Consider the following 15,149-nt stretch of genomic DNA (forward strand, 5'->3'; position numbering starts at 1 on the left):
TGCAGTCGCAAGAGAAGGGAAATAAGTATAGTGTGTGTTAAACTGTGCGATATTGTCTTGGGTAATTTTGCCAAATTGAGCAAAATGTGATTTGAAACACACAAAAGGTGATGGAACAATGCTTGCAAATAATCTAACCAGTGTTAATTTCTCAGGGTAGCAATTCAATCCCTCACATTTTGCCCACAGATCCACTTTAGAAGGAGGCCTCTCCTAGGCAAAACAGTACTGACCATCTGTTGGAAGGTCGGTTATTAGTTAATATAAGTAGGTAACTTCCATGAGTACTAAAGCCACAATCACAATATAAGGCCCAGTCAAGGTCTTAATAAAGTATTCCCTTCCGCAACCCTTGGTAGCTGGCTCTTGATATTTCAGGTAGTCCTTCCAGCACTTTTCTACCTGTTCCTGATCAGGGAGTACACTCATCCTTTAAAACAGGTGAAGCCCTTTTGTTGTGAAGCTGTAAGAGTGCAGCAGGTGCTGTAATTATGAGTGCAGTCCTCTCTTGTGCAGTCCAAGGGTCCAACAGGGCAGTCTAACTTATCCAGATGTTTCTTTTTAGTCATGAAGGGTCCACAACACCAATCCAAGATTGCAGAATCTTGGGAAGCTGGGACTACCAGACCCACAATGCACCTGGCCAAACCCTCAAAAGTCCACTGAATGGTAGAAGATGACCCATCTCCGCAGTAACAGGATCCATTTTAAACAGAAAATTCATCACAACTGTTTCATTTCCTTTCTCCCTTTTTAGGTCTCGCTGAGACAGCGCAAGCTGTCTCTTTGAGACATTTTGTAAGTGGGCTTTTAAAAGTGCTACCCACATGATTTGGCAGGCCTAAAGCTTGAGTGCACGATGACGTGCACGTGCACAGCTGCTGCTCGCACTCCCTCCTCCCTTCTCCCCCTCCCTTTTCGTCAGCTTCAGGCTCCTTTGATGCTGGCATTCCCCCCTCCATTCCCTCTTGTCACCTCGGCTTGTTTATTCGTGCGGTCGTGTCACTTTCACGGCCAATGCTTGTTTTCTCTTGATTTCCTGCTTGTTTCTGGCGAAGCTTCCCTTTTCATTTGCAGAGCATTTTTGCTCTGAGCTTGCCTTCCCTACAACACTTTCTGTAAATTGGGCTGTAATCACACGGTTATCTCCTTCACATTCACAACACCCTTGCCCCACTTGTGTTTTATTTTTATTCTCGCATCAGGTTATTTTTATTCTCGCATCAGGTAAACTGCAGTGCTCGGTTCTGCTCTTTGTCCTGCGGGCCTCGCCCTTCAAACCTTTCTGGGCTCGGTCATTTCCTGGTGGTCTGCCTGCTATTCTGAAGGTTTCCACGCCCTCTCCTCTCGAGTACATGGCTTCAGGAGACCACCGTACCAGCCCCTGCTTTGTGTGATCAGCAGTGAGGCACACCAGCGCGCTCAGTTTGTAGCATCACTAAAGCTGCCAAATTCATTTCTCCCTGTTAATTCAGCTTCAGCGCAGTAGCTGGCACGAAGCATTGCAGCCCCTCCCTCCTTCTGCCTTGGGCTCTCGTCCCTCACCCCTCCCACCAGGTTACTTGGTTCAGTTAGGAGTCACTTCGGAGCTCCAGCATTTCAACAGCCTAAAAGAAGATTGCAAACCCCCCCCCCCCCTTCAGCTGACATCAGGGCAGCATTCCTCTTCCCAGGGGTCAAAGGAGTCTCGAAACTCCAGGCTCCAGCAGAGGTAATTGAAGGCCATAAAAGCTGTGGGCTGCGTTTAATCTCACGAGAGCGCCCTCGCTCACTTGAGTCTTTTGTAATTACATTTACGTAGCGCTTCCTACCAGTGACAAGGCCTTGAGGAGTTTTAGGAAAGAGACAGTGTCAGTAATTGAATGCTCTTCTTCAGAAGAATTTGTTGACAGAATCAGAGCACCAAACTTCTCTCTACTGTAAATCTAATAAAGAAAAGAAGGATAAATCCATGTTTTTAAATCTCAGTACAAATTATACATTTTTAATGTCGACATTGCCTATATAAAGTACGCGGCGCAACGTCCTCCGTTACGTAATAATTGTGGCGGGAACGATACGAAGCAGTAATGGCAGCTTCTCTCTCATGACTACAGGAAGGAGGAGATGAAAGAAGCGAGTCTGCTCATGCTGGCTGTTAGCAACAGACTCTCTCTATCGTGAGAACAGAAAGGAGCGGCGAAAAACGTGCAAACAAACAGGGCAGAAGAGAGAACCCCAAAGCACACCGTTCACTATGAAATCAATCCAGGCAGGTCTGGCTTTAAATCATTGTGGCCAGCTTTGAGGCAACGAGACTGAAACAAACATATTCAAAGCAGAAAGAGAGACACATGGGAGCTACGACAGCGAGCTGTGCGCTTCGAGAGGGAGAAATGAATGAGCTATAAATAGCCTGGTTTCTTTAGAATGAGGGCTGGTGAGGAAAGTACAGTTGAGCCCAAACTCGCTCTGAAGACAAACGTATACATCATGATTGACGTCACCCAGTGCTTTAAATGGGGAAAAATAAGTGCAGGTAGCCATTAAAATAGAGGTGTGGCAAGTGGGCGGGGCTAGGGGCGGGGCTAAGGGCAAAATATGATCCTGCATAATTATTCTGTACCAGTTGCAGCACATACTAAATAAAACACATGAGAAATGTGTTTGTCAAAAAAAAAAAACAGATTAACCCATTACACCAAATGAAAGTCATGATGGCACTTTCACCCGAATGGTCGCTGCGCACCTGATTGACAGTGCAGGGTCTGACTAGAGACCCTGTCCTGTTAATCACAGCGTGCCACAAACCCTCTCACCCCCCTGCAGTTTGGGGACATTCACATGGGCGCTGCTGGAATCTTTGCCAGCAAATCTGCAAAGGCTGCTTCAGCCGAGTTAATTACTGCCCTGCACTGGAGGAGAAAACTAACCTGAGCCTGCCGTGCCGCCGATCAGGGTACCGTCACTCTCCCTGGCTACAGAGAAGTGCCGGTACTGATGTTAAAAAAAATCGGAAGTGCCGGTACTCCGTACCGGCGAGTACCAGCCCATTTAAAGCACTGAAGTCGTCACCTTGATGAGCAATGCCCTAAAACCGCCCCTATAGAGCAGCCCTCTGTGCAGCTGGGGCACGTTTAACCCTGAAGTCTGGGTGACTCTAGGCCCCTAGGGGCTGTCGAGGCCTGTGTGACTGAGTGCAGCAGGGCCAAGCCGGACAGGCGCCTGTCCCCTCTGGGCGCTAAAATACAGTCACATCACCAGCCCACTGCATTAATAGAAAACTCCGGGACAAAGCACCTCCCTGCCTAAGGTTCACAACCCACCACAGATGCATGGACCTTAAACTGTGCGCGCTGGGTCTAGGCCCAAACACAAGGGAGTGAACCCAAATACAAACTTTCCAACGAACACCTGTAGGGAAGGGTGAGGCAGAAAAAAACAGCAAAACCACTTTTACAGCGCAAATGTTACTGCAAAGAAAGGTTACCACAGAAAAATCTTTTGCATCAAACATCTCTTGCAAGAATTTTCACCCACAACTTTTCATCAAATGTGAACTTTGTTAACGTTATTTGTGAACTTTCCGTTTTTTATAGCACCAACAGACAGCTAAGAGCTTGTGTCCAAGCGGTATGCCAGAGAGCATGCATTGAATGCTGCTCTCCCATCCCAGCCACCCCAAAACACTCATTACTTCCTCGTCCACTCCCTTGCTGCAGTGACTGGTGGTAGGACAAATGGACTCAAAGTAATGGAATTACCAGTATGTAATTGGAACATTAACTAGTCAGTTTCACCCACAATGCAATGTCTTCCCATGGCTGGGCCCTTGGAGTGGTGGTTTTGGCACCTCTGCTTTACTGCACCTTGGATTCTGGGTCCAGCCGGAAATTCAAAATCAAATTTCTTTAATCCCCACAGAAAATGTACATGAAAAGGTTCATTAAAAAAATCACAAAAAATCATACACAAAATATAAATCGGCTTAAATGACGACAATAGAACAATTAATCAAATACACTATACATATTTCTCGTGTCCCCAAAATCAGTATAGCCATCTTATTGCACCGAGCCATGCATCTACTTTAGAGCCCTCACCACCAGTGGTTAATTTGTAAAAAAATATAAGTGCTGGGGCTCTCGTCAGTAGATAGCCTGCACCAGCCCATTTCTCCTGTTAGTGCCGCCTAAAACAGAACCAACTACTAACAATGAAAGTGGGGAAAGGATGTGGTGGTACGGCCAGAGCTGCCGACTTCAAAGCTGGGGAACCAGGTTTGAGTCTCAGCTCAAAATCCAATGATTCTGGGAAAATATCTTAAATCTCTCGTGCTATAAATGTCCTTAACTCCCATGCTCATAAAAAGCGTGGGGGTTGAAAATTAAGTGCAAGGGCTGAGCACTGGAAACCACTGTTGCAAATTAAGCACTGTTCATGACTGCTTTGAGAAATGCACGAACATTTAAACAGACATCATAACCATTTAAAGGTTGAAGGAAAAACACAGCATCCCTGCACTTATGTAAACTTATTGATATGAAAATAGACACAATAAATAAGATAAAATAAGTTTCATAAAATTGGCAAAAGAGCATAAAGTGCATTATGGTCTGGCCAGATGATCCATCACAGGGACAAACTAGACCCGGTGACCCCGAGGAGCCACCAGCACCTGTGAAATTCAGAAGCTGTACCACAGGATGGCACCAAAACAAAACAATAAAGATTTCTCCCACAAAGAGAGTGAGATTGCAAATTAGAGTACTGGCTTCTCAGATAAAGACAGGGTATGATACTCGGTAACAGTGCTTTTGCTGTTGTTAGCTTAAACTCTCACAAATGCGAGACCTATTGCATTGCAAATGCTTGTGTTCTTTTTACAATGTTAATTAACCCACTTACCTAATTAGCAAAAAGTGCAGTACAGTCTTGGGGGCAGGGTAATTGTTAGTAACAAGTAAAATCTTCCACGAACCTTTTTAATTTTTCTTTGATAGAATACATTATTGCATTTCAAGCAGGCGCTCATCTCCGTAGATGTGAGGTGATTCTGGAAATGTGCATTCTGCCCGGTCTGTGCTCTGGAGCTATGCACTGACCCAGTCCTGCAGAGGTGCAGTGAGATTGCAACCCAGCGTCCCAAAAGCTTAACACGTGTTTTTTTTTAATATAAGTGCTATAAACAGGATTGAGATGAGCTGTAGCATGTGAACTGCTAAAATGGTGAAGACGCAGACTACATTTTCAATCCCAGCTCATGTGCTTGTTGGCATTGTGTGGTTGTGGGCACATCACTTCCTTCGCCAGTGTCTCACTATCCGTACTGGCCTCCATTGGAAGTGGTAATGGCCAGTAATGTATGCTTTATAATGAATTGACATGAAATATGGGCATTTGCGTGTAATGAGCGATTGAAATAGTTCATTTTAAACATGATCTTTCTGTGTCACCGATGCAAAGGTACTGTGAAGCACGAAATGGCAAGCAACTTTTGCACCAAAAACCAAAACCTTCCCTAGACTGGGCCTCCTTTGATCTATTCAGATAAGATGGGTATAAATCATCAGATCATCATACTGTCTGTAGGTACAGTTTTAATTCCATCTCCAGTTTAAGCCCGCATGGAGTGCATCAAATTCAATGTAACTGCTAATTAGCAGCCAATGAGAACCAAGCAAATGAGGCAGTGATCCGGTGGAATGGAAAAACAGACTACTTCCATCAGATAACAGTCAAGACCGAAGCTGGTACTGCCTATACATCAAACATACAAAAGGTGATGGGAGGGATGCTTGCAACAAGTGAACCATTGGCAATCGCTCCAGGTAGAAGTCCAATCCATTGTTGTTTAGCTTATCACGCCACCTCACATTGAATCCAGCCATATCCAAATAATTCTTGACTCTGCTCCAATATGAACAGTCCAGCTCGAATTGCCAGACAAGTCTCCCCCGGAACCAGAACGCAAACAACCAAAGACCGGATTCACACTGATTGGGGCTCATCAGTGGAACTTGGTTCCAGTTGCATGCCCAAACATGGGCCCCTTGCTCACTGTGCCACTGTAACTAAGATACACCTGACTGATGAGCCCGAATGAGAGCAAAACCAGTCTTGGATTGCTTGTTTTTTGGTTTTCTGATATGGTATGGTGGGCAAAGGAACAATGTGTCAGAATGCTACCCCAAGCGGTTGCCAGTGGTTAGACTTGTTGCGAGTATTCCTCTCATCATCTTTTGTGTGGTTGATGCACCACCTGTACGTGCACTGTGCCATATACTTAGACATGTTTTTGTTTTCAACTTTATACAGAGTGAATGTGGCCCATGGGCATTGGAGAGCGCTGCACATTGGCACCAGTTATATTACACAAGGTCATATTCATTTTTCATTATTTTAGGCACAGGGAGATTAAGTGATTTGTCCAGAATTACATGATGTTGAGCCTATGCCGGGGCTCGAACCTGGTTCCCCAGTTGCCAAGTCGGGAGTTCTGGCCATTACGCTACATGTTGATGACAACTTTGCACGCTGCCAGTCTGGCACCTTCTGCAAACATAAGACGACCACTGAATGTGGGTGTAATGAAAAGGATCAAAGGCATCCAGGAAATAGGTTTAAAAAAGGATATTCATTTTACAAGTGGCACTGGCACCTCCTTTGCGCCGGATGCTTTACCTTCTGTTCTAGTACTGTGGCTGCTGAAACAGACGAGACATCAACAGCGGGCCAGGGCGGATCGCAGCCGCTTCCTTCTGATGAAGGAAATCATTGGGAGATTTCACCTTCAGGGAGACAACCTGTCCAATAGTGAAGAAATCTTGCTAGGAAGAAAGGTGAAGAGGAAGCAAGGAGAAGCTGCAGCTTCCCTGTAGCCTTCAATGCTGCTCTTGTCAGGTGCTGTGCTGAGGCTAGCAATGCCGGCAGTGCTCAGCTCATTGCAGTCATCAATTTTTTAAATAAGAAGTGCCAGGGCCCAAGATGTTTCTCAGGAGACCACTGCAACTTTCACCACTTAATGTCCATGCAAAACACCAGTACCAGTCACCCGTATTTTCCATTAAATTCCCACAACTGTGACAATTTGGACTATTCTGTGTGACCCAAAGCTATAAAAATGGCATGAGCACCTTGGTAGTGTTATTTTTTATTGTATTTTTGAACACTTTGCTTATGTGCTTCTTAAAAAATAGTGTGACTGCACCACCTTGTGGTGGACCTTCATAAATAGGTAAAGGTGCCACGAAATAAGTGCCAGTGCAGAGCACCGGCAAAAACTGCACAAATTAAGCACTGGCACATTGTCCTCTTGGATGTCGCCCATGGTGCCCATTGAGCATAGAATGCAAGTAAACCCCTCTCTGTCACCGTGCACAAAGTACCAGCAAATCGTTTGTGTTCTTATATGAAAACTATTCTAGAACTCTTGTAGAAGTAGAGATTCCATTCAGAGTCTGTATTAAAACATATGGAACTTGCAGAAGGAAGAAGGACTCCTTTTTAGGTAAAGACAAACTTCTATTTGGGGGCCTTACCCTATTGTCCAGCCTTGATAGTTTGTATATAATGAGTAACAAGCATTTGCAATGCAATAGGTGTCGCATTTACGCGGGTTTGAGCTATTGACATTGCAAATAATTATGCCTTTCATTTATGGTTTTGTTTCTAAAACAAAGAAAAGGCATTGTCATGTATAATGCCAATAGCTTAAACTCGCATAAGTGCGAGACCTATTGCATTGCAAATGCTTGTTAGTTTGGTTAGTGAGGTGCCCACAATTTGCGCAACCACACCATGACCAACAGGGTCAGAGGCCTAACTTACTTTTGGCCATAGGGTCTGCCTCTTGTGCCAAATACAGTGCTGCCATGAAGGCTGGCAGACAGCAGAGGCTACAGACAGCTGTCAGAATCGAGAACCACACCCTAAGTTCTCCACTGACAAGTGGCTGAGCTGCTTTAGGGGCAACTGTGGGTTCCGGGAACCTCTCTTGCTCTTAGAGTGGGGGGGGGGGGAGGGTACCACCTCCTGTGGAAGACATCTTTTTTCCTCTCTCCTTTTTGTCAGTGCAGGGTGGCACCCTGCTGTTTGACAGCTGCCTGAATGCTCAGGACTTCCTTGTGGTCAAGTGAAGCCTCACCAGGGCCAATTTTGGGCTTCTCTCTTACTGGGACAGAAGACCCTTGGCTCAGGGGAACTCTTTTTAAGAGTGGCTTACTTTCCTCTTCTTTTTCCCTTTCTTTTCAGACCTCACTCTCCCAACTGTAGGGACTGGCTCCCCAGGATCTTTGCGTTTGGGGGCGCCATTGGTGACCGCCCCTCTTGGGATTAGACCAACCTCTGGGAGGTCATTGCCCAGGATATAATCTAAGGGGAGGCCACCTTTTGCCAATCAGACATACCCTCCCTCTCTAGGGGAACTAAGGCTACAGGTCTGGTTGTGACCTCACCTATGGCTACCATGACTCTTTTTGTCTCTGCTGGCACATACAGGTCTGTTGACAACAACCTGTAACTCAATAGAGTTTGACAAGCACATGTGCCTCTCAAGCCAATGGCAGAGATCCCATTCACCTGAGTGGAGTGGAAGTACTTATTCCCACCCTCCAGGATCAATCAGTCAACCAGTTTACAAACTGGACCTCTCTACCAGCACAATGCTATGAGGACCTCTTCTTTTTTGTGTTGAATTTTTTTTATATGAGGACCTCTTCATCTGATGAGTCATCCTCTATGGCTACACTAGACAGCCCAGTGCTAACCACCTTCTTAGAAACAGGTGGGGTCACTCCTGAAGGGACCCGACTGCTGATAGTCAAAGCACACCCTGCTGTCCAAGTATCCTTTTAGCCCTGGGCCCCCCTGCCTCTGCTTATCAGAGTGGGGGGGGGGATCTACTCTCCTCCTTTTTAGAGTTCTGGGGTACTGAGGGAGTCTCTGTGGTGGGCTTACCAACTTCGTCCTTTGCCTTTTGTGGGCCTAACCTCCCCTTCTTGGAGCCTCCCCCCGGTGCTGATTGAAAACCCAGGTTCTCACACACTCATCAGCTGTCTCCCCCAGTTCCCTGGGACCACACAGCTTAAAGTCTACTAGATACTAACATAAATTCTCTTGTACACAATGACTCAGGTTGTGCTCTTTAAGGAATAAATTGAACAGCCCCTCAGAGGTGCTCACCTGGTTACCTTGAATCCAACCTTCTAGTGCCTTCACTGAGGTGACTACAAAGTCCACCCAGGGCTGTATGTTTACTTTTTGGGTGTACATGAACGTCACCCTGTACTGTTGTGGGGTGTGACCAAATTTCCTGACTAGACATTTTCTCATGTGGGAGTGGCATTCTGCCTCACTGCCCTCTAGGGTCAGGAGCCTATCCCTCCTAGCTACTGGGATCAACTCCCGCAGATCCCGACTCACGGTGTCTCCTAACCGATGTCGGGTTAATTCTGGGCTTCAAGCACCTAGTCCTGCGTTCTGAAGGAGTGAGACGCTTTGGTGCATTGGGATGATTTCCTCATTGAAGAGTTTGGCTCCAACGGCTGTTGGGGTTCTTGGCTACTCGGGGTCGGGTAGCAGCTAGTTCGAGAATCAGTGCTGCCAGAGAAGGTATTTGGTGGTGTGCGCTCTTTGAGACTGCCATATAACTTTTAGTGTGGTTACACGGAGTTAGATTACTAAAAACTCCAGCAAGTTCTATTTTTGTATTTGTTTTTTCTGTTTCCTTTATTCTCTAGGAGCTTCTGAGTTCATTATTTATACACTGAGGAGCTGGAGGTGATTGGAACCTTTACTCAGGACCTTTTGTGCTTGATCATTGAGAATCCTTTGTAAACTAGAATCTGGACTTTGCTCCCTTCTGACTATTTTGGATTGTGGTGTCTAGTCCCGTCATTTATTTTTCTTTCCTTTTTTGTTCATTTCTTACTTTGGAAGGGAAAGTCAAAACACAAGGGTATGTATGTGTAAGGGTGGCAGCTTATAGACGTGAAGGTGGGTTGAACGTGATCTTAACCAATGTATTCTGTGCTGTAGGTTTATCCTCCTCCTGGTGTGAGAAGAATCCTCACTGGGTAGTGAGTTTGAAATTGGAACACCGTTGCTGGTGGAACGTGTTTGAGCTGGTACTAGTCCTCTTAGTGAGACCCTATGAGAGTAGATAGCAAGGTAACCTGTATTAATCATTGTGTGTTTTGTTTTCCGGTATACTTTCTTAGCTGTTCCCTCCCTAATTTCTTTCCCTCACTTGATCACCTCAATACTCTGTACATCTTATGTTAGATTTGGGGATATCAAGAGGTGGACCCCTTTGAGCATCGCCTGTATCCCGAGGAGTTCCTGTGGTCGTGACAGCTTCTCCTTCCCTATAGCTATGGATGCTAGTTGTGCCCTAAGCAGTCTCTCTGCAAGGGACATATCTGGTTCCTCTGTGGGGGAGCCTCCCCTCCCTTTATTAGCTGAACCTAGTACAAGAAGTTAAGAAGTTATGGACACGTTGTCATCATCCTCCTCCTGGAGGTTGTAGGAAGGGCCATCTTCCTCCTCCCCTTTATTCCCTAGAGGTGTCACTGCCTAGGCCTTAAAGGACCAAACCATCTCTGCCTTTCTAATTCAATTAGCAGCTGGTAGCCCCCTAGCTCTACACTGTACCCTAAGATCAGCTACTGCGAGTTTAGTCAGGTTAGCCAGATCAAGCTCCATGGTATCCCTACTTTTGGGTGAGTGAAAAAAAAGTTGGCACCAATTGAACACAAGAACAATTTAGACAAATCAAAAATTGATGTAGCTAAAAAATTTCCTAGGTCAATTTAGCAGACTTTTAAATATCTTCTTTCAAATACTGTATGGTGTGGTTTAAACAGCTATGCTATTCTCACAGCTGATCACCAAAGCTGAGTTATTAGTAGGGGTAAATGGGTACCTACCAGTAGTAATAAGCCACAATCATAATATAAGGCCGGGTCAAGGTCTCAATAAATTATTCCCTTTCTCAACCCTTGCTAGATGGCTAGGAGCAGCAAGGCTTCACTTAGGAGACGGATGTGTAAAGCATTTAAAAATACCAATACATTAAATAAGTAAGACATAACACACAATAAAAATCCAACACCAATTTATAAAAATAGGTTTTATTTGTAAAATGACACCAAAACGAACAAACTCCAATGTAGGGAATCAGAGATATTGATTTTTAAAGATTACAAGTAAAACTAGCGCTTAGAAGCAAATAGTGCTCAAAGGGTTAAAAAAAGTTCACGGTGGACCAGGACAAAGTCAAGAGTCTAGGCCACCTGCGATGCAACAATTTAACAGTTACTTTCAGAAGTGTCTCTTGATGCAGAAAAGTGGTTCACAGCACCAGCTGAGGGTTCAGAAGCTCTAGTTTGCCTCCTTGGACCTGGAGCTACAACTATCACAATGCACCTGGTCAATCCAAGTAAAATCCAGTTGAAGTTTGAAAGAATTGTCCTTGTTGTTCATATTTCAGGTAGCCCTTCCAACACTTTTCTACTTTTTGCTGATCAGGGAGTCTACTCCTTTTCCTTTAAGACAGGCAAAGCCCTTTTGTTGTGAAGCCATATGAGTGCAGCAGGTGCAGTCCTTATGAGTGGAGTCCTCTCTTGTGCAGTCCAAGGGTCCAACAGGACAGTCTAACTTCTCCAGATGTTTCTTTTGGGTCTTTGAGGGTTCACAATTCCAATCCAAGGTTTCAGAATCTCAGAGTTGCTTCTTGGGAAGTTGGGACTACAAGGCTCACAATGCACCTGGCCAAATCAATAAAAGTTCACTGAACGCTGTCCAGCTGGGTTCTTCTTGATGAAGATGATGCAAGTGTAGCTCTCCTAACCTATTGCTTTCAGGCAGTGCACTCCTTCAAATTTCAGAGCAAGGCAAAGTCATTTTGGGCTGATGACCAAAGTGTGAAGCAGGAGCAGTCCTTGTGAGTGCAGTTTTCTCTTGTGCAGTCCAAGGGTCCAGCAGGACCGTCCTTAATCTTGTATTTTCAAGGCAGGGATCTGAGTTGCTGGGCAGCTCTCCCATATTTATCCAGTGTTCTTGGGTGACAAGCAGGGTGGCGCCCCTGACCAATGAGGTGCAGGGTGCCACCCTCAGGTCTGACAACTTCCTCCAAAGTGTTGCGTAAAAGAATGCACTTTTCCTTTAAAATCGAAAGTGGAGAATCTCTTTCCTGGAGGTTAAGGTCTGCTAAGCCAACCCACTGGTGTGGCTAAGATTCCTTAACACTCCCCTTCTAGCCCCTCTGCAAAATTCAATTACTAGGGCTCCTGTCTGGCTGGGTTGCAGGATATGGGGGTGAGCCTGTGTCCTGTCCTAACTCTCATTCCCTCTATCAAGACCAGTTTGGCAACTCCACCCCACCCTGCCTGCCTTTTGCTCTGCAGCTGCAGATCTCCTCCCACCGGATGTCAGTTGTCTCTATGCAGGCCACTTCACCAGAGAAGCTTTGCTCAGCCTGTCAAAGGCTGGCCAATCAGAAGAGGCTGCTGGAAGGCTGGATTTTAGCACTTAATAAAGGCAAGTTCTGTAACTTATTTTCTATGATAGTTATAATAAATAAAACCTTGGCAAGTTGTTGGATTTATTCTATCATTTTAATACTTTGAAGAGCATTTCTAGCTCACTCCTATCAGTAGTTATACTTTATTAAATTACTCCCATGTTTGCCTATGAAGCCATTGTGCTACAATGGGGAAACACAAATTAACAGTTTTCCCCTCATCAGAGCATGTAAAGTATCTTTTATAATGCTCCTGGTTACAGTTACAAGGCACCCTACCCCTGGGGCACCTAGGGGAGATATTGTGGGTGACTTATATGTACAAATAAGTAGTTTAAGACTTTGGAAGTACCTTTAATTCAGAAGTTGAATCTGCATATAATGTACCCTTAAAAGCAGCCCACAATGCAGGGATGCCTTTAAAATGACATCAGATAAGACAATAGTGAACACTTGAGTGCAAGAAATATACTGGGCCTCAAAGTCTACATGCCCTACCATATATTAGGGACTTACAGGTAGGTTGTCAGTATACATTTTAACTACACCCAATTACCATATACTGTTAATCAAAGCACAGGCGCTGGATTTTGTTAACGGAACCCAGGGCACAATCAATGTCAGAAAACCAGCATCTAGTTGTCAAAATGGGGGCAAAAAGTAGGAGGACACTGCAAAAAGTCCTGGTCTCTCACACCATCCCCTTCGTTTGAGCAGTCCAGCTTCATTACCTCACCAGGACTTGCACACTACTTTTCAGAAGGTAAAATAATTATGTAGAGGTTATTCTAAAGAATAAATATTAATGTAAATACAGCACAAAACATAATAACATGGTTGTTAGAAAGGGGGATCTCTAGTTGGCAGAGGTAGGTACCTTTGTCCTAGTAGGGACCCTTCTTACTAGTCAGGGTAAGGGAGTTACACTCCTAAAATAACCCCTGCTAAGGGGCGTAGCTTGGAGCGTCAAGATGGCGGTCACACTCTAAGAGTGCTCCAGACCCCTCCGTCATCCGCTCCAGAATACATCGCCATCGGCGGCCATCCTTTCTCCCTACTTCATTGCCAGCAACTGCAACTAATCTGGGCTATCCGCCAGTGTTGTGATATTGCAGAACCGGGTGAAGTGATTGGCTTTGTGCCCGGGTCTCCCCTCGCAGCCCGGAGGAGGGAGATCTGGCGCGTAGCCTGGAGTGATGCCTCCTCCCCCGACTAGAGCTGGTACGTGGGCTTGGACCTGTAGCCACTGTCCTGGCTTGGTGAACAAGAGGAAGGCTGGGGGATCGGCTGCGATTTCGGGCAGCAGGGACCCTCTGGATGGGTTTCCCCCTCCTCCTGGTGCTGAGGTCCTGTGGGCGAGGGGTGGTCTCCGAGCTTCGGCCGTGGTCACCAGGGATCTGAGCAGAGTGTCCGGTACAACGGTCGCCCTCTGGCCCTGATGAAATCAAGACTCCGGGCCCGGTGACATGGAGGAACACCCGCAGCCTGAGCCTTCTGCGACCTGGTGAGTATTTTAAGTGGTGGTGCGTGGGGGAGAGGAGGCCTACCCCTGTATGGGTTATCCCACTGAAGCCCGGTTGCAGCCAGAGCCTTGAGGGCCTGCAGTTGACTAGATCCCACAGCGGGGAGGGGATTGCAAAGAGGTGGATTGGCTGTCTGGATCGGACAGAGGGGATCCCAGGAGAGATTCCCCCCCGCCCCGCTCCCCCATCAGTAAGGTTCCATCGAGGACACTTCAAATTGCTGCTTTGCCCTACAGCCTGAGGGCCTACTTGGCCTGTGGTGCACCCTGCCCTACGCTGCTACAACCCAGCTAATGGTGGAGGGACTGAAGGAAGTGACCTGAAATGGGCCACCCGGGTCACTCGCGACCACCTCTCTGCCTTCCCAGAAATGAAGAGTCAGGATAACAGTGGAGAATACAATCTAACACCTTTATTAGTAAAATATACTGCAGTGGAGCCCGGTCTGACCAGCCTCATGGGATAGCTGTCGAGGGACTGGCCCTAGAAAACTTGGTAACACAAAATAAGCATTCCAACACCTCTCAAAAACCCCTCCCCTGATGGAAAAATACAGCTTGGGCAGAAAACTGAATAAAGAAGGCTCTCAGAGATGGACTACCACCTGCAGAAGAGGTACACATTATCAGGCTCCCAAGTCCATCTTACTCGGTCTCAGCTCTCTCTAGTGTGGGAGCATAACAATGTCCAGGGATAGGTATGCAAAGCTGAATAAGCTATTCTCTTCATGCCTCTGAGTTCCAACCTTGGGTGAGATAAGGGAGCTTTCTGAACAGCAGCTTCTGTAGGGACAGGCACAGGGAGAGAGCGGGGGCACAGAGGCCAAGTTCTTCTTACAGTGCAACATGGCGACTACAGAAAGGAAAAATGGCGTCTCAGATGCTAACTTTAGCCTGCACAACCTTACTAAAGCTAGACACACACATTTCCAATAGCGATCAATATAAAATATGAATGCTAACACAACACGGCATACATCATGAGCAACGGGGCAATGGGAAATTCGATTGTAACAGGGACGCAGGCACTCCAGACGTCCTTGACCTTGGGCCACGGGCTCTGTTGGGAGGGGGCACTTGGTCAGGCATCTTGGGCAGCCTGGTGCGGCGGAGCCTGAGGGCTGC

Source organism: Triturus cristatus, chromosome 7, assembly GCF_964204655.1.
Source record: "Triturus cristatus chromosome 7, aTriCri1.1, whole genome shotgun sequence".
Taxonomy (NCBI): Eukaryota; Metazoa; Chordata; class Amphibia; order Caudata; family Salamandridae; genus Triturus; species Triturus cristatus.